The 22,787-nt window shown below is 45.9% G+C and overlaps 14 non-coding genes and 5 pseudogenes across 14 annotated transcripts; all 19 read left to right on the top strand.

Moving 5' to 3' along the window:
• The first annotated feature begins 310 nt into the window (after positions 1-310).
• LOC141227664 (U2 spliceosomal RNA) lies at positions 311-501 on the top strand. Its single transcript, XR_012294650.1, has one exon. It is a non-coding gene; the product is annotated as a U2 spliceosomal RNA (small nuclear RNA).
• A 1,115-nt stretch (positions 502-1,616) lies between these two features.
• LOC141227028 (U2 spliceosomal RNA) lies at positions 1,617-1,807 on the top strand. The gene has a single exon (XR_012294140.1). It is a non-coding gene; the product is annotated as a U2 spliceosomal RNA (small nuclear RNA).
• Positions 1,808-2,922: 1,115 nt separating this feature from the next.
• Positions 2,923-3,113, top strand: LOC141227663 (U2 spliceosomal RNA). Its single transcript, XR_012294649.1, has one exon. It is a non-coding gene; the product is annotated as a U2 spliceosomal RNA (small nuclear RNA).
• A 1,115-nt stretch (positions 3,114-4,228) lies between these two features.
• Positions 4,229-4,320, top strand: LOC141227344 (U2 spliceosomal RNA; annotated as a pseudogene).
• Positions 4,321-5,095: 775 nt separating this feature from the next.
• On the top strand, positions 5,096-5,302 carry LOC141227258 (U2 spliceosomal RNA; annotated as a pseudogene).
• A 1,115-nt stretch (positions 5,303-6,417) lies between these two features.
• On the top strand, positions 6,418-6,608 carry LOC141227662 (U2 spliceosomal RNA). The gene has a single exon (XR_012294648.1). It is a non-coding gene; the product is annotated as a U2 spliceosomal RNA (small nuclear RNA).
• Positions 6,609-7,723: 1,115 nt separating this feature from the next.
• On the top strand, positions 7,724-7,815 carry LOC141227343 (U2 spliceosomal RNA; annotated as a pseudogene).
• Positions 7,816-8,604: 789 nt separating this feature from the next.
• Positions 8,605-8,789, top strand: LOC141227191 (U2 spliceosomal RNA). Its single transcript, XR_012294288.1, has one exon. It is a non-coding gene; the product is annotated as a U2 spliceosomal RNA (small nuclear RNA).
• Positions 8,790-9,904: 1,115 nt separating this feature from the next.
• LOC141226950 (U2 spliceosomal RNA) lies at positions 9,905-10,095 on the top strand. Its single transcript, XR_012294063.1, has one exon. It is a non-coding gene; the product is annotated as a U2 spliceosomal RNA (small nuclear RNA).
• Positions 10,096-11,210: 1,115 nt separating this feature from the next.
• Positions 11,211-11,302, top strand: LOC141227360 (U2 spliceosomal RNA; annotated as a pseudogene).
• Positions 11,303-12,096: 794 nt separating this feature from the next.
• LOC141227245 (U2 spliceosomal RNA) lies at positions 12,097-12,280 on the top strand. The gene has a single exon (XR_012294329.1). It is a non-coding gene; the product is annotated as a U2 spliceosomal RNA (small nuclear RNA).
• A 1,115-nt stretch (positions 12,281-13,395) lies between these two features.
• Positions 13,396-13,487, top strand: LOC141227359 (U2 spliceosomal RNA; annotated as a pseudogene).
• Positions 13,488-14,281: 794 nt separating this feature from the next.
• Positions 14,282-14,464, top strand: LOC141227246 (U2 spliceosomal RNA). Its single transcript, XR_012294330.1, has one exon. It is a non-coding gene; the product is annotated as a U2 spliceosomal RNA (small nuclear RNA).
• Positions 14,465-15,579: 1,115 nt separating this feature from the next.
• LOC141227024 (U2 spliceosomal RNA) lies at positions 15,580-15,770 on the top strand. The gene has a single exon (XR_012294136.1). It is a non-coding gene; the product is annotated as a U2 spliceosomal RNA (small nuclear RNA).
• Positions 15,771-16,885: 1,115 nt separating this feature from the next.
• Positions 16,886-17,076, top strand: LOC141227661 (U2 spliceosomal RNA). Its single transcript, XR_012294647.1, has one exon. It is a non-coding gene; the product is annotated as a U2 spliceosomal RNA (small nuclear RNA).
• A 1,115-nt stretch (positions 17,077-18,191) lies between these two features.
• Positions 18,192-18,382, top strand: LOC141227659 (U2 spliceosomal RNA). The gene has a single exon (XR_012294645.1). It is a non-coding gene; the product is annotated as a U2 spliceosomal RNA (small nuclear RNA).
• Positions 18,383-19,505: 1,123 nt separating this feature from the next.
• LOC141227658 (U2 spliceosomal RNA) lies at positions 19,506-19,696 on the top strand. The gene has a single exon (XR_012294644.1). It is a non-coding gene; the product is annotated as a U2 spliceosomal RNA (small nuclear RNA).
• Positions 19,697-20,811: 1,115 nt separating this feature from the next.
• On the top strand, positions 20,812-21,002 carry LOC141227657 (U2 spliceosomal RNA). Its single transcript, XR_012294643.1, has one exon. It is a non-coding gene; the product is annotated as a U2 spliceosomal RNA (small nuclear RNA).
• A 1,115-nt stretch (positions 21,003-22,117) lies between these two features.
• LOC141226964 (U2 spliceosomal RNA) lies at positions 22,118-22,308 on the top strand. Its single transcript, XR_012294077.1, has one exon. It is a non-coding gene; the product is annotated as a U2 spliceosomal RNA (small nuclear RNA).
• Positions 22,309-22,787: the final 479 nt, after the last annotated feature.

Raw genomic sequence — 22,787 nt, 5'->3', positions numbered from 1 at the left:
CAGGAGCCCTCCTGCTAAGGGTAGACAGCTGCTCGTTCCACCCCACCCCCCGCCTTAATTGGTTCTCCTCCCTTCCAACGGTGTTGAGGCGGGTGGGAACAGCAGGGGGTGAAGGTGCTGTGTTTAAAGAGGTGGAGTTATGCAGATCTAAAACGCGTGGATTGCAGCAGCAGCAAGCCGAAAAGTGCAGGCATGTAAGGGATCTAGAGGTTGACAACATGTCTTCTTAACGGGAGTCCAGGATCTCATCTCCACAAATGGACTTTTCAGGATCCTTGGGTGGCTCCGTAGTTTGAAACCAATTCTGGTTATCGCTTCTCGGCCTTTTGGCTAAGATCAAGTGTAGTATCTGTTCTTATCAGTTTAATATCTGATACGTCCCCTATCTGGGGACCATATATTAAATGGATTTTTAGAACAGGGAGATGGAAAAAGAGCTTGCTCTGTCCACTCCACGCATTGACCTGGTATTGCAGTATCTCCAGGACCGGTGCACCCCTTCTTTAATGCAGTTTCTAAAATCAGAAAGAATTGAATTCAATGTTTTTTGTTCATTTTGCTTGTTTGTCGGATTTTGGGATGGACTCTTTGGCTTTGATTTTCTTCTCCTCATTGGATTTTTCATGTTCAAAGTTGCAGAAGCCAGATTACAAGCTCATTTTGGTTCAACTTCAGCAACTGTGCATTGCATTGCCATGTAATGTGATGCAATGCTATCTTTCTAGCTCTCCCTTTTTACTTCCTTTTGGATAAACAGACATATTAGGCAAGCATTTTGGAGCTTTCACCTAAATAACTACAGGTGGTGAGATAAGCTGCACAATATAATTGACCTTTCAGTATATTGTTGCACACACACCATCTATTTAGCAAATGCCCTTGTTATCAACAGCAGCCTTTTAAACTCACCTGAGCTAACAGGTATGTGCGCTGGTTACTCTGCTGCGCTTAAAATTTCTTTTTTGGTTTGCTACAATGCCTTTTCTGAAACGTTGTCTCCTTCTGCTGGAACACTGACTTCTTTCATTTAATGCCTGCAGACTATAAAAGAGAACCCAACCCAAAAAGTTTGGTTGATTAGTCTGTGGCATTCTGTTAAACTGTTGCTTATGGCGGTCTCTGTGAGCTTCTCAGCGACATTCAGCCAGCCAGGTATCCTGCCTGCAGTAGATGGAATGTGGCAATGGAACGCTGGCTGCGCGTGTCATAATAGGCTCTGAGCCTTTATATACCTGTGCACAGCAGCAGCCACCTTCAGTCTGCTGCTGGACAGCCAGCAGCAGCAGCAGCAGGAGAGGTATGTAATCAGGAGCCCTCCTGCTAAGGGTAGACAGCTGCTCGTTCCACCCCACCCCCCGCCTTAATTGGTTCTCCTCCCTTCCAACGGTGTTGAGGCGGGTGGGAACAGCAGGGGGTGAAGGTGCTGTGTTTAAAGAGGTGGAGTTATGCAGATCTAAAACGCGTGGATTGCAGCAGCAGCAAGCCGAAAAGTGCAGGCATGTAAGGGATCTAGAGGTTGACAACATGTCTTCTTAACGGGAGTCCAGGAGCTCATCTCCACAAATGGACTTTTCAGGATCCTTGGGTGGCTCCGTAGTTTGAAACCAATTCTGGTTATCGCTTCTCGGCCTTTTGGCTAAGATCAAGTGTAGTATCTGTTCTTATCAGTTTAATATCTGATACGTCCCCTATCTGGGGACCATATATTAAATGGATTTTTAGAACAGGGAGATGGAAAAAGAGCTTGCTCTGTCCACTCCACGCATCGACCTGGTATTGCAGTATCTCCAGGACCGGTGCACCCCTTCTTTAATGCAGTTTCTAAAATCAGAAAGAATTGAATTCAATGTTTTTTGTTCATTTTGCTTGTTTGTCGGATTTTGGGATGGACTCTTTGGCTTTGCTTTTCTTCTCCTCATTGGATTTTTCATGTTCAAAGTTGCAGAAGCCAGATTACAAGCTCATTTTGGTTCAACTTCAGCAACTGTGCATTGCATTGCCATGTAATGTGATGCAATGCTATCTTTCTAGCTCTCCCTTTTTACTTCCTTTTGGATAAACAGACATATTAGGCAAGCATTTTGGAGCTTTCACCTAAATAACTACAGGTGGTGAGATAAGCTGCACAATATAATTGACCTTTCAGTATATTGTTGCACACACACCATCTATTTAGCAAATGCCCTTGTTATCAACAGCAGCCTTTTAAACTCACCTGAGCTAACAGGTATGTGCGCTGGTTACTCTGCTGCGCTTAAAATTTCTTTTTTGGTTTGCTACAATGCCTTTTCTGAAACGTTGTCTCCTTCTGCTGGAACACTGACTTCTTTCATTTAATGCCTGCAGACTATAAAAGAGAACCCAACCCAAAAAGTTTGGTTGATTAGTCTGTGGCATTCTGTTAAACTGTTGCTTATGGCGGTCTCTGTGAGCTTCTCAGTGACATTCAGCCAGCCAGGTATCCTGCCTGCAGTAGATGGAATGTGGCAATGGAACGCTGGCTGCGCATGTCATAATAGGCTCTGAGCCTTTATATACCTGTGCACAGCAGCAGCCACCTTCAGTCTGCTGCTGGACAGCCAGCAGCAGCAGCAGCAGGAGAGGTATGTAATCAGGAGCCCTCCTGCTAAGGGTAGACAGCTGCTCGTTCCACCCCACCCCCCGCCTTAATTGGTTCTCCTCCCTTCCAACGGTGTTGAGGCGGGTGGGAACAGCAGGGGGTGAAGGTGCTGTGTTTAAAGAGGTGGAGTTATGCAGATCTAAAACGCGTGGATTGCAGCAGCAGCAAGCCGAAAAGTGCAGGCATGTAAGGGATCTAGAGGTTGACAACATGTCTTCTTAACGGGAGTCCAGGAGCTCATCTCCACAAATGGACTTTTCAGGATCCTTGGGTGGCTCCGTAGTTTGAAACCAATTCTGGTTATCGCTTCTCGGCCTTTTGGCTAAGATCAAGTGTAGTATCTGTTCTTATCAGTTTAATATCTGATACGTCCCCTATCTGGGGACCATATATTAAATGGATTTTTAGAACAGGGAGATGGAAAAAGAGCTTGCTCTGTCCACTCCACGCATTGACCTGGTATTGCAGTATCTCCAGGACCGGTGCACCCCTTCTTTAATGCAGTTTCTAAAATCAGAAAGAATTGAATTCAATGTTTTTTGTTCATTTTGCTTGTTTGTCGGATTTTGGGATGGACTCTTTGGCTTTGCTTTTCTTCTCCTCATTGGATTTTTCATGTTCAAAGTTGCAGAAGCCAGATTACAAGCTCATTTTGGTTCAACTTCAGCAACTGTGCATTGCATTGCCATGTAATGTGATGCAATGCTATCTTTCTAGCTCTCCCTTTTTACTTCCTTTTGGATAAACAGACATATTAGGCAAGCATTTTGGAGCTTTCACCTAAATAACTACAGGTGGTGAGATAAGCTGCACAATATAATTGACCTTTCAGTATATTGTTGCACACACACCATCTATTTAGCAAATGCCCTTGTTATCAACAGCAGCCTTTTAAACTCACCTGAGCTAACAGGTATGTGCGCTGGTTACTCTGCTGCGCTTAAAATTTCTTTTTTGGTTTGCTACAATGCCTTTTCTGAAACGTTGTCTCCTTCTGCTGGAACACTGACTTCTTTCATTTAATGCCTGCAGACTATAAAAGAGAACCCAACCCAAAAAGTTTGGTTGATTAGTCTGTGGCATTCTGTTAAACTGTTGCTTATGGCGGTCTCTGTGAGCTTCTCAGCGACATTCAGCCAGCCAGGTATCCTGCCTGCAGTAGATGGAATGTGGCAATGGAACGCTGGCTGCGCGTGTCATAATAGGCTCTGAGCCTTTATATACCTGTGCACAGCAGCAGCCACCTTCAGTCTGCTGCTGGACAGCCAGCAGCAGCAGCAGCAGGAGAGGTATGTAATCAGGAGCCCTCCTGCTAAGGGTAGACAGCTGCTCGTTCCACCCCACCCCCCGCCTTAATTGGTTCTCCTCCCTTCCAACGGTGTTGAGGCGGGTGGGAACAGCAGGGGGTGAAGGTGCTGTGTTTAAAGAGGTGGAGTTATGCAGATCTAAAACGCGTGGATTGCAGCAGCAGCAAGCCGAAAAGTGCAGGCATGTAAGGGATCTAGAGGTTGACAACATGTCTTCTTAACGGGAGTCCAGGAGCTCATCTCCACAAATGGACTTTTCAGGATCCTTGGGTGGCTCCGTAGTTTGAAACCAATTCTGGTTATCGCTTCTCGGCCTTTTGGCTAAGATCAAGTGTAGTATCTTTCGAAAAGGCGGTTTTGGATGTTGGCCGCCCTAGTAGATTGATACATTATGCACACTGGGGTTTAGGCGCTTGTTAGTACGCCAGGTGGCTAATATAGTCATCTGGTGGAAAGCATGGCCCCCCAGGATCGACGCCATTGGGCCGGGGAAGATCGAAAGCCCGAAGTGTGAAGTGCCCCAGGAGTGGTGACCCTGGGGTGCCTTAACTCACTGGGATTGGGAACCCCACTTGAGTTTATGGCACATTTGCACAAGCACTTCAAATTTTCTTTCTTCGCACACACCCTTATTCCGGGCCTTCTGGCCTTAGGATGGGGAATTTTTCAATTCCCGGTCGAAGGTCCGGGCAGTATTATACTGTGAAACCTTCACTATTTATTTAATTTCTTTGTCACTGTGTGTCCACTTATTCACGTGTGTCACGTCCTACTAGGATTTTGTCGGGATGCGGTTCCCTTACGGGTTCCTCTCTTGGCAGGTCTAGGGGGGGAGTGTGTGGCCATCAGGTTCCGCTCCCCCCTGAACCCCCCTGGCTCTCCTCTTTCGGGAGGAGAGCGTTGTTGGCTCCCCTCTTCCGGGAGGGGAGCACAGTCTTTGGCTCCCAGTGCCTTGCTCGGGTGAGAACTCGGGCAGGTGCTGGGGGTAAGATTGGGTCGCCTCTGGCTTCGGCTGGAGGTGGCTTTTTGTCCCTGTTCCTCGCTGTGGCCTTTTGGCTCGGAGGGACGGGGAATGGTTTGGGTGACCCTTCTCCTTTTGGAGAGGGTTTCAAGAAGACCAGCATCCTAGTGCACTTTTTTTGTGGCACTTGTCACTTTTTTAAGCGCACTCGGGTTTTGTACACGAATTCGGGCTTTAAAAAAAAAAAAAAAAAAAAAAAAATCTGTTCTTATCAGTTTAATATCTGATACGTCCCCTATCTGGGGACCATATATTAAATGGATTTTTAGAACAGGGAGATGGAAAAAGAGCTTGCTCTGTCCACTCCACGCATTGACCTGGTATTGCAGTATCTCCAGGACCGGTGCACCCCTTCTTTAATGCAGTTTCTAAAATCAGAAAGAATTGAATTCAATGTTTTTTGTTCATTTTGCTTGTTTGTCGGATTTTGGGATGGACTCTTTGGCTTTGCTTTTCTTCTCCTCATTGGATTTTTCATGTTCAAAGTTGCAGAAGCCAGATTACAAGCTCATTTTGGTTCAACTTCAGCAACTGTGCATTGCATTGCCATGTAATGTGATGCAATGCTATCTTTCTAGCTCTCCCTTTTTACTTCCTTTTGGATAAACAGACATATTAGGCAAGCATTTTGGAGCTTTCACCTAAATAACTACAGGTGGTGAGATAAGCTGCACAATATAATTGACCTTTCAGTATATTGTTGCACACACACCATCTATTTAGCAAATGCCCTTGCTATCAACAGCAGCCTTTTAAACTCACCTGAGCTAACAGGTATGTGCGCTGGTTACTCTGTTGCGCTTAAAATTTCTTTTTTGGTTTGCTACAATGCCTTTTCTGAAACGTTGTCTCCTTCTGCTGGAACACTGACTTCTTTCATTTAATGCCTGCAGACTATAAAAGAGAACCCAACCCAAAAAGTTTGGTTGATTAGTCTGTGGCATTCTGTTAAACTGTTGCTTATGGCGGTCTCTGTGAGCTTCTCAGCGACATTCAGCCAGCCAGGTATCCTGCCTGCAGTAGATGGAATGTGGCAATGGAACGCTGGCTGCGCGTGTCATAATAGGCTCTGAGCCTTTATATACCTGTGCACAGCAGCAGCCACCTTCAGTCTGCTGCTGGACAGCCAGCAGCAGCAGCAGCAGGAGAGGTATGTAATCAGGAGCCCTCCTGCTAAGGGTAGACAGCTGCTCGTTCCACCCCACCCCCCGCCTTAATTGGTTCTCCTCCCTTCCAACGGTGTTGAGGCGGGTGGGAACAGCAGGGGGTGAAGGTGCTGTGTTTAAAGAGGTGGAGTTATGCAGATCTAAAACGCGTGGATTGCAGCAGCAGCAAGCCGAAAAGTGCAGGCATGTAAGGGATCTAGAGGTTGACAACATGTCTTCTTAACGGGAGTCCAGGAGCTCATCTCCACAAATGGACTTTTCAGGATCCTTGGGTGGCTCCGTAGTTTGAAACCAATTCTGGTTATCGCTTCTCGGCCTTTTGGCTAAGATCAAGTGTAGTATCTGTTCTTATCAGTTTAATATCTGATACGTCCCCTATCTGGGGACCATATATTAAATGGATTTTTAGAACAGGGAGATGGAAAAAGAGCTTGCTCTGTCCACTCCACGCATTGACCTGGTATTGCAGTATCTCCAGGACCGGTGCACCCCTTCTTTAATGCAGTTTCTAAAATCAGAAAGAATTGAATTCAATGTTTTTTGTTCATTTTGCTTGTTTGTCGGATTTTGGGATGGACTCTTTGGCTTTGCTTTTCTTCTCCTCATTGGATTTTTCATGTTCAAAGTTGCAGAAGCCAGATTACAAGCTCATTTTGGTTCAACTTCAGCAACTGTGCATTGCATTGCCATGTAATGTGATGCAATGCTATCTTTCTAGCTCTCCCTTTTTACTTCCTTTTGGATAAACAGACATATTAGGCAAGCATTTTGGAGCTTTCACCTAAATAACTACAGGTGGTGAGATAAGCTGCACAATATAATTGACCTTTCAGTATATTGTTGCACACACACCATCTATTTAGCAAATGCCCTTGTTATCAACAGCAGCCTTTTAAACTCACCTGAGCTAACAGGTATGTGCGCTGGTTACTCTGCTGCGCTTAAAATTTCTTTTTTGGTTTGCTACAATGCCTTTTCTGAAACGTTGTCTCCTTCTGCTGGAACACTGACTTCTTTCATTTAATGCCTGCAGACTATAAAAGAGAACCCAACCCAAAAAGTTTGGTTGATTAGTCTGTGGCATTCTGTTAAACTGTTGCTTATGGCGGTCTCTGTGAGCTTCTCAGCGACATTCAGCCAGCCAGGTATCCTGCCTGCAGTACATGGAATGTGGCAATGGAACGCTGGCTGCGCGTGTCATAATAGGCTCTGAGCCTTTATATACCTGTGCACAGCAGCAGCAACCTTCAGTCTGCTGCTGGACAGCCAGCAGCAGCAGCAGCAGGAAAGGTATGTAATCAGGAGCCCTCCTGCTAAGGGTAGACAGCTGCTCGTTCCACCCCACCCCCCGCCTTAATTGGTTCTCCTCCCTTCCAACGGTGTTGAGGCGGGTGGGAACAGCAGGGGGTGAAGGTGCTGTGTTTAAAGAGGTGGAGTTATGCAGATCTAAAACGCGTGGATTGCAGCAGCAGCAAGCCGAAAAGTGCAGGCATGTAAGGGATCTAGAGGTTGACAACATGTCTTCTTAACGGGAGTCCAGGAGCTCATCTCCACAAATGGACTTTTCAGGATCCTTGGGTGGCTCCGTAGTTTGAAACCAATTCTGGTTATCGCTTCTCGGCCTTTTGGCTAAGATCAAGTGTAGTATCTTTCGAAAAGGCGGTTTTGGATGTTGGCCGCCCTAGTAGATTGATACATTATGCACACTGGGGTTTAGGCGCTTGTTAGTACGCCAGGTGGCTAATATAGTCATCTGGTGGAAAGCATGGCCCCCCAGGATCGACGCCATTGGGCCGGGGAAGATCGAAAGCCCGAAGTGTGAAGTGCCCCAGGAGTGGTGACCCTGGGGTGCCTTAACTCACTGGGATTGGGAACCCCACTTGAGTTTATGGCACATTTGCACAAGCACTTCAAATTTTCTTTCTTCGCACACACCCTTATTCCGGGCCTTCTGGCCTTAGGATGGGGAATTTTTCAATTCCCGGTCGAAGGTCCGGGCAGTATTATACTGTGAAACCTTCACTATTTATTTAATTTCTTTGTCACTGTGTGTCCACTTATTCACGTGTGTCACGTCCTACTAGGATTTTGTCGGGATGCGGTTCCCTTACGGGTTCCTCTCTTGGCAGGTCTAGGGGGGGAGTGTGTGGCCATCAGGTTCCGCTCCCCCCTGAACCCCCCTGGCTCTCCTCTTTCGGGAGGAGAGCGTTGTTGGCTCCCCTCTTCCGGGAGGGGAGCACAGTCTTTGGCTCGCAGTGCCTTGCTCGGGTGAGAACTCGGGCAGGTGCTGGGGGTAAGATTGGGTCGCCTCTGGCTTCGGCTGGAGGTGGCTTTTTGTCCCTGTTCCTCGCTGTGGCCTTTTGGCTCGGAGGGACGGGGAATGGTTTGGGGGACCCTTCTCCTTTTGGAGAGGGTTTCAAGAAGACCAGCATCCTAGTGCACTTTTTTTGTGGCACTTGTCACTTTTTTAAGTGCACTCGGGTTTTGTACACGAATTCGGGCTTTCGATAAAAAAAAAAAAATCTGTTCTTATCAGTTTAATATCTGATACGTCCCCTATCTGGGGACCATATATTAAATGGATTTTTAGAACAGGGAGATGGAAAAAGAGCTTGCTCTGTCCACTCCACGCATTGACCTGGTATTGCAGTATCTCCAGGACCGGTGCACCCCTTCTTTAATGCAGTTTCTAAAATCAGAAAGAATTGAATTCAATGTTTTTTGTTCATTTTGCTTGTTTGTCGGATTTTGGGATGGACTCTTTGGCTTTGCTTTTCTTCTCCTCATTGGATTTTTCATGTTCAAAGTTGCAGAAGCCAGATTACAAGCTCATTTTGGTTCAACTTCAGCAACTGTGCATTGCATTGCCATGTAATGTGATGCAATGCTATCTTTCTAGCTCTCCCTTTTTACTTCCTTTTGGATAAACAGACATATTAGGCAAGCATTTTGGAGCTTTCACCTAAATAACTACAGGTGGTGAGATAAGCTGCACAATATAATTGACCTTTCAGTATATTGTTGCACACACACCATCTATTTAGCAAATGCCCTTGTTATCAACAGCAGCCTTTTAAACTCACCTGAGCTAACAGGTATGTGCGCTGGTTACTCTGCTGCGCTTAAAATTTCTTTTTTGGTTTGCTACAATGCCTTTTCTGAAACGTTGTCTCCTTCTGCTGGAACACTGACTTCTTTCATTTAATGCCTGCAGACTATAAAAGAGAACCCAACCCAAAAAGTTTGGTTGATTAGTCTGTGGCATTCTGTTAAACTGTTGCTTATGGCGGTCTCTGTGAGCTTCTCAGCGACATTCAGCCAGCCAGGTATCCTGCCTGCAGTAGATGGAATGTGGCAATGGAACGCTGGCTGCGCGTGTCATAATAGGCTCTGAGCCTTTATATACCTGTGCACAGCAGCAGCCACCTTCAGTCTGCTGCTGGACAGCCAGCAGCAGCAGCAGCAGGAGAGGTATGTAATCAGGAGCCCTCCTGCTAAGGGTAGACAGCTGCTCGTTCCACCCCACCCCCCGCCTTAATTGGTTCTCCTCCCTTCCAACGGTGTTGAGGCGGGTGGGAACAGCAGGGGGTGAAGGTGCTGTGTTTAAAGAGGTGGAGTTATGCAGATCTAAAACGCGTGGATTGCAGCAGCAGCAAGCCGAAAAGTGCAGGCATGTAAGGGATCTAGAGGTTGACAACATGTCTTCTTAACGGGAGTCCAGGAGCTCATCTCCACAAATGGACTTTTCAGGATCCTTGGGTGGCTCCGTAGTTTGAAACCAATTCTGGTTATCACTTCTCGGCCTTTTGGCTAAGATCAAGTGTAGTATCTGTTCTTATCAGTTTAATATCTGATACGTCCCCTATCTGGGGACCATATATTAAATGGATTTTTAGAACAGGGAGATGGAAAAAGAGCTTGCTCTGTCCACTCCACGCATTGACCTGGTATTGCAGTATCTCCAGGACCGGTGCACCCCTTCTTTAATGCAGTTTCTAAAATCAGAAAGAATTGAATTCAATGTTTTTTGTTCATTTTGCTTGTTTGTCGGATTTTGGGATGGACTCTTTGGCTTTGCTTTTCTTCTCCTCATTGGATTTTTCATGTTCAAAGTTGCAGAAGCCAGATTACAAGCTCATTTTGGTTCAACTTCAGCAACTGTGCATTGCATTGCCATGTAATGTGATGCAATGCAATCTTTCTAGCTCTCCCTTTTTACTTCCTTTTGGATAAACAGACATATTAGGCAAGCATTTTGGAGCTTTCACCTAAATAACTACAGGTGGTGAGATAAGCTGCACAATATAATTGACCTTTCAGTATATTGTTGCACACACACCATCTATTTAGCAAATGCCCTTGTTATCAACAGCAGCCTTTTAAACTCACCTGAGCTAACAGGTATGTGCGCTGGTTACTCTGCTGCGCTTAAAATTTCTTTTTTGGTTTGCTACAATGCCTTTTCTGAAACGTTGTCTCCTTCTGCTGGAACACTGACTTCTTTCATTTAATGCCTGCAGACTATAAAAGAGAACCCAACCCAAAAAGTTTGGTTGATTAGTCTGTGGCATTCTGTTAAACTGTTGCTTATGGCGGTCTCTGTGAGCTTCTCAGCGACATTCAGCCAGCCAGGTATCCTGCCTGCAGTAGATGGAATGTGGCAATGGAACGCTGGCTGCGCGTGTCATAATAGGCTCTGAGCCTTTATATACCTGTGCACAGCAGCAGCCACCTTCAGTCTGCTGCTGGACAGCCAGCAGCAGCAGCAGCAGGAGAGGTATGTAATCAGGAGCCCTCCTGCTAAGGGTAGACAGCTGCTCGTTCCACCCCACCCCCCGCCTTAATTGGTTCTCCTCCCTTCCAACGGTGTTGAGGCGGGTGGGAACAGCAGGGGGTGAAGGTGCTGTGTTTAAAGAGGTGGAGTTATGCAGATCTAAAACGCGTGGATTGCAGCAGCAGCAAGCCGAAAAGTGCAGGCATGTAAGGGATCTAGAGGTTGACAACATGTCTTCTTAACGGGAGTCCAGGAGCTCATCTCCACAAATGGACTTTTCAGGATCCTTGGGTGGCTCCGTAGTTTGAAACCAATTCTGGTTATCGCTTCTCTGCCTTTTGGCTAAGATCAAGTGTAGTATCTTTCGAAAAGGCGGTTTTGGATGTTGGCCGCCCTAGTAGATTGATACATTATGCACACTGGGGTTTAGGCGCTTGTTAGTACGCCAGGTGGCTAATATAGTCATCTGGTGGAAAGCATGGCCCCCCAGGATCGACGCCATTGGGCCGGGGAAGATCGAAAGCCCGAAGTGTGAAGTGCCCCAGGAGTGGTGACCCTGGGGTGCCTTAACTCACTGGGATTGGGAACCCCACTTGAGTTTATGGTACATTTGCACAAGCATTTCAAATTTTCTTTCTTCGCACACACCCTTATTCCGGGCCTTCTGGCCTTAGGATGGGGAATTTTTCAATTCCCGGTCGAAGGTCCGGGCAGTATTATACTGTGAAACCTTCACTATTTATTTAATTTCTTTGTCACTGTGTGTCCACTTATTCACGTGTGTCACGTCCTACTAGGATTTTGTCGGGATGCGGTTCCCTTACGGGTTCCTCTCTTGGCAGGTCTAGGGGGGGAGTGTGTGGCCATCAGGTTCCGCTCCCCCCTGAACCCCCCTGGCTCTCCTCTTTTGGGAGGAGAGCGTTGTTGGCTCCCCTCTTCCGGGAGGGGAGCACAGTCTTTGGCTCCCAGTGCCTTGCTCGGGTGAGAACTCGGGCAGGTGCTGGGGGTAAGATTGGGTCGCCTCTGGCTTCGGCTGGAGGTGGCTTTTTGTCCCTGTTCCTCGCTGTGGCCTTTTGGCTCGGAGGGACGGGGAATGCTTTGGGGGACCATTCTCCTTTTGGAGAGGGTTTCAAGAAGACCAGCATCCTAGTGCACTTTTTTTGTGGCACTTGTCACTTTTTTAAGCGCACTCGGGTTTTGTACACGAATTCGGGCTTTCGAAAAAAAAAAAAAAAAAAATCTGTTCTTATCAGTTTAATATCTGATACGTCCCCTATCTGGGGACCATATATTAAATGGATTTTTAGAACAGGGAGATGGAAAAAGAGCTTGCTCTGTCCACTCCACGCATTGACCTGGTATTGCAGTATCTCCAGGACCGGTGCACCCCTTCTTTAATGCAGTTTCTAAAATCAGAAAGAATTGAATTCAATGTTTTTTGTTCATTTTGCTTGTTTGTCGGATTTTGGGATGGACTCTTTGGCTTTGCTTTTCTTCTCCTCATTGGATTTTTCATGTTCAAAGTTGCAGAAGCCAGATTACAAGCTCATTTTGGTTCAACTTCAGCAACTGTGCATTGCATTGCCATGTAATGTGATGCAATGCTATCTTTCTAGCTCTCCCTTTTTACTTCCTTTTGGATAAACAGACATATTAGGCAAGCATTTTGGAGCTTTCACCTAAATAACTACAGGTGGTGAGATAAGCTGCACAATATAATTGACCTTTCAGTATATTGTTGCACACACACCATCTATTTAGCAAATGCCCTTGTTATCAACAGCAGCCTTTTAAACTCACCTGAGCTAACAGGTATGTGCGCTGGTTACTCTGCTGCGCTTAAAATATCTTTTTTGGTTTGCTACAATGCCTTTTCTGAAACGTTGTCTCCTTCTGCTGGAACACTGACTTCTTTCATTTAATGCCTGCAGACTATAAAAGAGAACCCAACCCAAAAAGTTTGGTTGATTAGTCTGTGGCATTCTGTTAAACTGTTGCTTATGGCGGTCTCTGTGAGCTTCTCAGCGACATTCAGCCAGCCAGGTATCCTGCCTGCAGTAGATGGAATGTGGCAATGGAACGCTGGCTGCGCGTGTCATAATAGGCTCTGAGCCTTTATATACCTGTGCACAGCAGCAGCCACCTTCAGTCTGCTGCTGGACAGCCAGCAGCAGCAGCAGCAGGAGAGGTATGTAATCAGGAGCCCTCCTGCTAAGGGTAGACAGCTGCTCGTTCCACCCCACCCCCCGCCTTAATTGGTTCTCCTCCCTTCCAACGGTGTTGAGGCGGGTGGGAACAGCAGGGGGTGAAGGTGCTGTGTTTAAAGAGGTGGAGTTATGCAGATCTAAAACGCGTGGATTGCAGCAGCAGCAAGCCGAAAAGTGCAGGCATGTAAGGGATCTAGAGGTTGACAACATGTCTTCTTAACGGGAGTCCAGGAGCTCATCTCCACAAATGGACTTTTCAGGATCCTTGGGTGGCTCCGTAGTTTGAAACCAATTCTGGTTATCGCTTCTCTGCCTTTTGGCTAAGATCAAGTGTAGTATCTTTCGAAAAGGCGGTTTTGGATGTTGGCCGCCCTAGTAGATTGATACATTATGCACACTGGGGTTTAGGCGCTTGTTAGTACGCCAGGTGGCTAATATAGTCATCTGGTGGAAAGCATGGCCCCCCAGGATCGACGCCATTGGGCCGGGGAAGATCGAAAGCCCGAAGTGTGAAGTGCCCCAGGAGTGGTGACCCTGGGGTGCCTTAACTCACTGGGATTGGGAACCCCACTTGAGTTTATGGTACATTTGCACAAGCATTTCAAATTTTCTTTCTTCGCACACACCCTTATTCCGGGCCTTCTGGCCTTAGGATGGGGAATTTTTCAATTCCCGGTCGAAGGTCCGGGCAGTATTATACTGTGAAACCTTCACTATTTATTTAATTTCTTTGTCACTGTGTGTCCACTTATTCACGTGTGTCACGTCCTACTAGGATTTTGTCGGGATGCGGTTCCCTTACGGGTTCCTCTCTTGGCAGGTCTAGGGGGGGAGTGTGTGGCCATCAGGTTCCGCTCCCCCCTGAACCCCCCTGGCTCTCCTCTTTTGGGAGGAGAGCGTTGTTGGCTCCCCTCTTCCGGGAGGGGAGCACAGTCTTTGGCTCCCAGTGCCTTGCTCGGGTGAGAACTCGGGCAGGTGCTGGGGGTAAGATTGGGTCGCCTCTGGCTTCGGCTGGAGGTGGCTTTTTGTCCCTGTTCCTCGCTGTGGCCTTTTGGCTCGGAGGGACGGGGAATGCTTTGGGGGACCATTCTCCTTTTGGAGAGGGTTTCAAGAAGACCAGCATCCTAGTGCACTTTTTTTGTGGCACTTGTCACTTTTTTAAGCGCACTCGGGTTTTGTACACGAATTCGGGCTTTCGAAAAAAAAAAAAAAAAAATCTGTTCTTATCAGTTTAATATCTGATACGTCCCCTATCTGGGGACCATATATTAAATGGATTTTTAGAACAGGGAGATGGAAAAAGAGCTTGCTCTGTCCACTCCACGCATTGACCTGGTATTGCAGTATCTCCAGGACCGGTGCACCCCTTCTTTAATGCAGTTTCTAAAATCAGAAAGAATTGAATTCAATGTTTTTTGTTCATTTTGCTTGTTTGTCGGATTTTGGGATGGACTCTTTGGCTTTGCTTTTCTTCTCCTCATTGGATTTTTCATGTTCAAAGTTGCAGAAGCCAGATTACAAGCTCATTTTGGTTCAACTTCAGCAACTGTGCATTGCATTGCCATGTAATGTGATGCAATGCTATCTTTCTAGCTCTCCCTTTTTACTTCCTTTTGGATAAACAGACATATTAGGCAAGCATTTTGGAGCTTTCACCTAAATAACTACAGGTGGTGAGATAAGCTGCACAATATAATTGACCTTTCAGTATATTGTTGCACACACACCATCTATTTAGCAAATGCCCTTGTTATCAACAGCAGCCTTTTAAACTCACCTGAGCTAACAGGTATGTGCGCTGGTTACTCTGCTGCGCTTAAAATATCTTTTTTGGTTTGCTACAATGCCTTTTCTGAAACGTTGTCTCCTTCTGCTGGAACACTGACTTCTTTCATTTAATGCCTGCAGACTATAAAAGAGAACCCAACCCAAAAAGTTTGGTTGATTAGTCTGTGGCATTCTGTTAAACTGTTGCTTATGGCGGTCTCTGTGAGCTTCTCAGCGACATTCAGCCAGCCAGGTATCCTGCCTGCAGTAGATGGAATGTGGCAATGGAACGCTGGCTGCGCGTGTCATAATAGGCTCTGAGCCTTTATATACCTGTGCACAGCAGCAGCCACCTTCAGTCTGCTGCTGGACAGCCAGCAGCAGCAGCAGCAGGAGAGGTATGTAATCAGGAGCCCTCCTGCTAAGGGTAGACAGCTGCTCGTTCCACCCCACCCCCCGCCTTAATTGGTTCTCCTCCCTTCCAACGGTGTTGAGGCGGGTGGGAACAGCAGGGGGTGAAGGTGCTGTGTTTAAAGAGGTGGAGTTATGCAGATCTAAAACGCGTGGATTGCAGCAGCAGCAAGCCGAAAAGTGCAGGCATGTAAGGGATCTAGAGGTTGACAACATGTCTTCTTAACGGGAGTCCAGGAGCTCATCTCCACAAATGGACTTTTCAGGATCCTTGGGTGGCTCCGTAGTTTGAAACCAATTCTGGTTATCGCTTCTCGGCCTTTTGGCTAAGATCAAGTGTAGTATCTGTTCTTATCAGTTTAATATCTGATACGTCCCCTATCTGGGGACCATATATTAAATGGATTTTTAGAACAGGGAGATGGAAAAAGAGCTTGCTCTGTCCACTCCACGCATTGACCTGGTATTGCAGTATCTCCAGGACCGTTGCACCCCTTCTTTAATGCAGTTTCTAAAATCAGAAAGAATTGAATTCAATGTTTTTTGTTCATTTTGCTTGTTTGTCGGATTTTGGGATGGACTCTTTGGCTTTGCTTTTCTTCTCCTCATTGGATTTTTCATGTTTAAAGTTGCAGAAGCCAGATTACAAGCTCATTTTGGTTCAACTTCAGCAACTGTGCATTGCATTGCCATGTAATGTGATGCAATGCTATCTTTCTAGCTCTCCCTTTTTACTTCCTTTTGGATAAACAGACATATTAGGCAAGCATTTTGGAGCTTTCACCTAAATAACTACAGGTGGTGAGATAAGCTGCACAATATAATTGACCTTTCAGTATATTGTTGCACACACACCATCTATTTAGCAAATGCCCTTGTTATCAACAGCAGCCTTTTAAACTCACCTGAGCTAACAGGTATGTGCGCTGGTTACTCTGCTGCGCTTAAAATTTCTTTTTTGGTTTGCTACAATGCCTTTTCTGAAACGTTGTCTCCTTCTGCTGGAACACTGACTTCTTTCATTTAATGCCTGCAGACTATAAAAGAGAACCCAACCCAAAAAGTTTGGTTGATTAGTCTGTGGCATTCTGTTAAACTGTTGCTTATGGCGGTTTCTGTGAGCTTCTCAGCGACATTCAGCCAGCCAGGTATCCTGCCTGCAGTAGATGGAATGTGGCAATGGAACGCTGGCTGCGCGTGTCATAATAGGCTCTGAGCCTTTATATACCTGTGCACAGCAGCAGCCACCTTCAGTCTGCTGCTGGACAGCCAGCAGCAGCAGCAGCAGGAGAGGTATGTAATCAGGAGCCCTCCTGCTAAGGGTAGACAGCTGCTCGTTCCACCCCACCCCCCGCCTTAATTGGTTCTCCTCCCTTCCAACGGTGTTGAGGCGGGTGGGAACAGCAGGGGGTGAAGGTGCTGTGTTTAAAGAGGTGGAGTTATGCAGATCTAAAACGCGTGGATTGCAGCAGCAGCAAGCCGAAAAGTGCAGGCATGTAAGGGATCTAGAGGTTGACAACATGTCTTCTTAACGGGAGTCCAGGAGCTCATCTCCACAAATGGACTTTTCAGGATCCTTGGGTGGCTCCGTAGTTTGAAACCAATTCTGGTTATCGCTTCTCGGCCTTTTGGCTAAGATCAAGTGTAGTATCTGTTCTTATCAGTTTAATATCTGATACGTCCCCTATCTGGGGACCATATATTAAATGGATTTTTAGAACAGGGAGATGGAAAAAGAGCTTGCTCTGTCCACTCCACGCATTGACCTGGTATTGCAGTATCTCCAGGACCGGTGCACCCCTTCTTTAATGCAGTTTCTAAAATCAGAAAGAATTGAATTCAATGTTTTTTGTTCATTTTGCTTGTTTGTCGGATTTTGGGATGGACTCTTTGGCTTTGCTTTTCTTCTCCTCATTGGATTTTTCATGTTCAAAGTTGCAGAAGCCAGATTACAAGCTCATTTTGGTTCAACTTCAGCAACTGTGCATTGCATTGCCATGTAATGTGATGCAATGCTATCTTTCTAGCTCTCCCTTTTTACTTCCTTTTGGATAAACAGACATATTAGGCAAGCATTTTGGAGCTTTCACCTAAATAACTACAGGTGGTGAGATAAGCTGCACAATATAATTGACCTTTCAGTATATTGTTGCACACACACCATCTATTTAGCAAATGCCCTTGTTATCAACAGCAGCCTTTTAAACTCACCTGAGCTAACAGGTATGTGCGCTGGTTACTCTGCTGCGCTTAAAATTTCTTTTTTGGTTTGCTACAATGCCTTTTCTGAAACGTTGTCTCCTTCTGCTGGAACACTGACTTCTTTCATTTAATGCCTGCAGACTATAAAAGAGAACCCAACCCAAAAAGTTTGGTTGATTAGTCTGTGGCATTCTGTTAAACTGTTGCTTATGGCGGTTTCTGTGAGCTTCTCAGCGACATTCAGCCAGCCAGGTATCCTGCCTGCAGTAGATGGAATGTGGCAATGGAACGCTGGCTGCGCGTGTCATAATAGGCTCTGAGCCTTTATATACCTGTGCACAGCAGCAGCCACCTTCAGTCTGCTGCTGGACAGCCAGCAGCAGCAGCAGCAGGAGAGGTATGTAATCAGGAGCCCTCCTGCTAAGGGTAGACAGCTGCTCGTTCCACCCCACCCCCCGCCTTAATTGGTTCTCCTCCCTTCCAACGGTGTTGAGGCGGGTGGAAACAGCAGGGGGTGAAGGTGCTGTGTTTAAAGAGGTGGAGTTATGCAGATCTAAAACGCGTGGATTGCAGCAGCAGCAAGCCGAAAAGTGCAGGCATGTAAGGGATCTAGAGGTTGACAACATGTCTTCTTAACGGGAGTCCAGGAGCTCATCTCCACAAATGGACTTTTCAGGATCCTTGGGTGGCTCCGTAGTTTGAAACCAATTCTGGTTATCGCTTCTCGGCCTTTTGGCTAAGATCAAGTGTAGTATCTGTTCTTATCAGTTTAATATCTGATACGTCCCCTATCTGGGGACCATATATTAAATGGATTTTTAGAACAGGGAGATGGAAAAAGAGCTTGCTCTGTCCACTCCACGCATTGACCTGGTATTGCAGTATCTCCAGGACCGGTGCACCCCTTCTTTAATGCAGTTTCTAAAATCAGAAAGAATTGAATTCAATGTTTTTTGTTCATTTTGCTTGTTTGTCGGATTTTGGGATGGACTCTTTGGCTTTGCTTTTCTTCTCCTCATTGGATTTTTCATGTTCAAAGTTGCAGAAGCCAGATTACAAGCTCATTTTGGTTCAACTTCAGCAACTGTGCATTGCATTGCCATGTAATGTGATGCAATGCTATCTTTCTAGCTCTCCCTTTTTACTTCCTTTTGGATAAACAGACATATTAGGCAAGCATTTTGGAGCTTTCACCTAAATAACTACAGGTGGTGAGATAAGCTGCACAATATAATTGACCTTTCAGTATATTGTTGCACACACACCATCTATTTAGCAAATGCCCTTGTTATCAACAGCAGCCTTTTAAACTCACCTGAGCTAACAGGTATGTGAGCTGGTTACTCTGCTGCACTTAAAATTTCTTTTTTGGTTTGCTACAATGCCTTTTCTGAAACGTTGTCTCCTTCTGCTGGAACACTGACTTCTTTCATTTAATGCCTGCAGACTATAAAAGAGAACCCAACCCAAAAAGTTTGGTTGATTAGTCTGTGGCATTCTGTTAAACTGTTGCTTATGGCGGTCTCTGTGAGCTTCTCAGCGACATTCAGCCAGCCAGGTATCCTGCCTGCAGTAGATGGAATGTGGCAATGGAACGCTGGCTGCGCGTGTCATAATAGGCTCTGAGCCTTTATATACCTGTGCACAGCAGCAGCCACCTTCAGTCTGCTGCTGGACAGCCAGCAGTAGCAGCAGAGCAGCAGCAGGAGAGGTATGTAATCAGGAGCCCTCCTGCTAAGGGTAGACAGCTGCTCGTTCCACCCCACCCCCCGCCTTAATTGGTTCTCCTCCCTTCCAACGGTGTTGAGGCGGGTGGGAACAGCAGGGGGTGAAGGTGCTGTGTTTAAAGAGGTGGAGTTATGCAGATCTAAAACGCGTGGATTGCAGCAGCAGCAAGCCGAAAAGTGCAGGCATGTAAGGGATCTAGAGGTTGACAACATGTCTTCTTAACGGGAGTCCAGGAGCTCATCTCCACAAATGGACTTTTCAGGATCCTTGGGTGGCTCCGTAGTTTGAAACCAATTCTGGTTATCGCTTCTCGGCCTTTTGGCTAAGATCAAGTGTAGTATCTGTTCTTATCAGTTTAATATCTGATACGTCCCCTATCTGGGGACCATATATTAAATGGATTTTTAGAACAGGGAGATGGAAAAAGAGCTTGCTCTGTCCACTCCACGCATTGACCTGGTATTGCAGTATCTCCAGGACCGGTGCACCCCTTCTTTAATGCAGTTTCTAAAATCAGAAAGAATTGAATTCAATGTTTTTTGTTCATTTTGCTTGTTTGTCGGATTTTGGGATGGACTCTTTGGCTTTGCTTTTCTTCTCCTCATTGGATTTTTCATGTTCAAAGTTGCAGAAGCCAGATTACAAGCTCATTTTGGTTCAACTTCAGCAACTGTGCATTGCATTGCCATGTAATGTGATGCAATGCTATCTTTCTAGCTCTCCCTTTTTACTTCCTTTTGGATAAACAGACATATTAGGCAAGCATTTTGGAGCTTTCACCTAAATAACTACAGGTGGTGAGATAAGCTGCACAATATAATTGACCTTTCAGTATATTGTTGCACACACACCATCTATTTAGCAAATGCCCTTGTTATCAACAGCAGCCTTTTAAACTCACCTGAGCTAACAGGTATGTGCGCTGGTTACTCTGCTGCGCTTAAAATTTCTTTTTTGGTTTGCTACAATGCCTTTTCTGAAACGTTGTCTCCTTCTGCTGGAACACTGACTTCTTTCATTTAATGCCTGCAGACTATAAAAGAGAACCCAACCCAAAAAGTTTGGTTGATTAGTCTGTGGCATTCTGTTAAACTGTTGCTTATGGCGGTCTCTGTGAGCTTCTCAGCGACATTCAGCCAGCCAGGTATCCTGCCTGCAGTAGATGGAATGTGGCAATGGAACGCTGGCTGCGCGTGTCATAATAGGCTCTGAGCCTTTATATACCTGTGCACAGCAGCAGCCACCTTCAGTCTGCTGCTGGACAGCCAGCAGCAGCAGCAGCAGGAGAGGTATGTAATCAGGAGCCCTCCTGCTAAGGGTAGACAGCTGCTCGTTCCACCCCACCCCCCGCCTTAATTGGTTCTCCTCCCTTCCAACGGTGTTGAGGCGGGTGGGAACAGCAGGGGGTGAAGGTGCTGTGTTTAAAGAGGTGGAGTTATGCAGATCTAAAACGCGTGGATTGCAGCAGCAGCAAGCCGAAAAGTGCAGGCATGTAAGGGATCTAGAGGTTGACAACATGTCTTCTTAACGGGAGTCCAGGAGCTCATCTCCACAAATGGACTTTTCAGGATCCTTGGGTGGCTCCGTAGTTTGAAACCAATTCTGGTTATCGCTTCTCGGCCTTTTGGCTAAGATCAAGTGTAGTATCTGTTCTTATCAGTTTAATATCTGATACGTCCCCTATCTGGGGACCATATATTAAATGGATTTTTAGAACAGGGAGATGGAAAAAGAGCTTGCTCTGTCCACTCCACGCATTGACCTGGTATTGCAGTATCTCCAGGACCGGTGCACCCCTTCTTTAATGCAGTTTCTAAAATCAGAAAGAATTGAATTCAATGTTTTTTGTTCATTTTGCTTGTTTGTCGGATTTTGGGATGGACTCTTTGGCTTTGCTTTTCTTCTCCTCATTGGATTTTTCATGTTCAAAGTTGCAGAAGCCAGATTACAAGCTCATTTTGGTTCAACTTCAGCAACTGTGCATTGCATTGCCATGTAATGTGATGCAATGCTATCTTTCTAGCTCTCCCTTTTTACTTCCTTTTGGATAAACAGACATATTAGGCAAGCATTTTGGAGCTTTCACCTAAATAACTACAGGTGGTGAGATAAGCTGCACAATATAATTGACCTTTCAGTATATTGTTGCACACACACCATCTATTTAGCAAATGCCCTTGTTATCAACAGCAGCCTTTTAAACTCACCTGAGCTAACAGGTATGTGCGCTGGTTACTCTGCTGCGCTTAAAATTTCTTTTTTGGTTTGCTACAATGCCTTTTCTGAAACGTTGTCTCCTTCTGCTGGAACACTGACTTCTTTCATTTAATGCCTGCAGACTATAAAAGAGAACCCAACCCAAAAAGTTTGGTTGATTAGTCTGTGGCATTCTGTTAAACTGTTGTTTATGGCGGTCTCTGTGAGCTTCTCAGCGACATTCAGCCAGCCAGGTATCCTGCCTGCAGTAGATGGAATGTGGCAATGGAACGCTGGCTGCGCGTGTCATAATAGGCTCTGAGCCTTTATATACCTGTGCACAGCAGCAGCCACCTTCAGTCTGCTGCTGGACAGCCAGCAGCAGCAGCAGCAGGAGAGGTATGTAATCAGGAGCCCTCCTGCTAAGGGTAGACAGCTGCTCGTTCCACCCCACCCCCCGCCTTAATTGGTTCTCCTCCCTTCCAACGGTGTTGAGGCGGGTGGGAACAGCAGGGGGTGAAGGTGCTGTGTTTAAAGAGGTGGAGTTATGCAGATCTAAAACGCGTGGATTGCAGCAGCAGCAAGCCGAAAAGTGCAGGCATGTAAGGGATCTAGAGGTTGACAACATGTCTTCTTAACGGGAGTCCAGGAGCTCATCTCCACAAATGGACTTTTCAGGATCCTTGGGTGGCTCCGTAGTTTGAAACCAATTCTGGTTATCGCTTCTCGGCCTTTTGGCTAAGATCAAGTGTAGTATCTGTTCTTATCAGTTTAATATCTGATACGTCCCCTATCTGGGGACCATATATTAAATGGATTTTTAGCACAGGGAGATGGAAAAAGAGCTTGCTCTGTCCACTCCACGCATTGACCTGGTATTGCAGTATCTCCAGGACCGGTGCACCCCTTCTTTAATGCAGTTTCTAAAATCAGAAAGAATTGAATTCAATGTTTTTTGTTCATTTTGCTTGTTTGTCGGATTTTGGGATGGACTCTTTGGCTTTGCTTTTCTTCTCCTCATTGGATTTTTCATGTTCAAAGTTGCAGAAGCCAGATTACAAGCTCATTTTGGTTCAACTTCAGCAACTGTGCATTGCATTGCCATGTAATGTGATGCAATGCTATCTTTCTAGCTCTCCCTTTTTACTTCCTTTTGGATAAACAGACATATTAGGCAAGCATTTTGGAGCTTTCACCTAAATAACTACAGGTGGTGAGATAAGCTGCACAATATAATTGACCTTTCAGTATATTGTTGCACACACACCATCTATTTAGCAAATGCCCTTGTTATCAACAGCAGCCTTTTAAACTCACCTGAGCTAACAGGTATGTGCGCTGGTTACTCTGCTGCGCTTAAAATTTCTTTTTTGGTTTGCTGCAATGCC

This window comes from Phyllobates terribilis, unplaced genomic scaffold (assembly GCF_046119375.1).
Source record: "Phyllobates terribilis strain yellow unplaced genomic scaffold, ASM4611937v1 Scaffold_416__1_contigs__length_1633014, whole genome shotgun sequence".
Lineage (NCBI taxonomy): Eukaryota > Metazoa > Chordata > Amphibia > Anura > Dendrobatidae > Phyllobates > Phyllobates terribilis.
This window is presented reverse-complemented; position numbering and strand designations above follow the sequence as displayed.